Raw genomic sequence first — 1,097 nt, 5'->3', positions numbered from 1 at the left:
GGGGGGGGGGGGGAGGGGGGAACCAGGGAAGGCAAAATATAAGCAGATTAATCTTCAGCTTCAAATCCCCGCGTGTGAGAAACCCTCGTGTGTTATTATTCTCTAATGATCCGGCCGGGCGGAGGTGAAGGTCGCCGTATCGCATTAACATTCGCCGCTTCCCAGATACGTCCGCGCCGCGTCGGCATCAACAGAGTAATGCAATTACATGTAAAATATGGATGGAATTAATCTGCGGCCTCGGAGATATTGTGCGTTCTTCCCCCAAGCCGCCGATGACATGTAATAGCTAATGTGCCCCCCAACCCGCCAAACACCCCCCCATGGAGAAAGGCAGACCTGCAGGCTGCATACAAGTGATCTCTGCGACATCGCTGGGATCACTTGTACATAACAAGCGGCGGCTTCCCCGCTGTACATTCATTTAGCTCGGCTTGCCCAAAGCAGGGCTAAATGTAGAAAACAACTACCCGCCCGGCGCCCAGAACTGCATGTCCCGGGCGTCAGGAGATAGGAATTCCACACCCCTGCTGCCCCTCTACCCCCTGCTGCCCCTCTACTCCCTGCTGCCCCCGAGGTTGGTTGGCCTTGTGGGACATCCGGCCCTGGTCCTCTCCATCTACCTTAACCTGAGTCTGCGCAGGATGTTCAATGCGCAGAACTGCAGCCTCTTGTCGAATTCTTCTGCACGGTGAAAGCTCCCTCTCATGCTCCAGTGTTAGTGGGCGGGGCTGCAGCGGGTTTATAGAAGAGGCTGGAATCGGGAAACATGACAAACTGCATTTTTACAGCTTCGGATTCAGGGACGATCAGAATGGACACCAGTAAGTGTAGGGACCAGGATCATTGATAAGAGGAAGAAGTTTAAAGCAGAACTCCGTTATAAATCAGAATGTGAATGAAAGATAAATTAAAAAGCAGCTTTAGCTTTAATCCAGAGCTGCCGCCTGCTATACTTCTTTTCCACCACTAGATGTCATCAGTCTTCCAAGCTATATGACTGCCAGTTTAATTCATCTGAAGGAGGTTGTCCTAGACCCGCCCCCAGCCTTTGACTGGACAGTACGATGAGCTCCTCCTATCAGCATGTTGTTAGC

This window comes from Nanorana parkeri, unplaced genomic scaffold, assembly GCF_000935625.1.
Source record: "Nanorana parkeri isolate BGI_ZX_2015 unplaced genomic scaffold, ASM93562v1 scaffold10, whole genome shotgun sequence".
Classification (NCBI taxonomy): Eukaryota; Metazoa; Chordata; class Amphibia; order Anura; family Dicroglossidae; genus Nanorana; species Nanorana parkeri.
The sequence above is the reverse complement of the archived record's forward strand: the minus strand, read 5'-3'. Positions refer to the sequence as shown.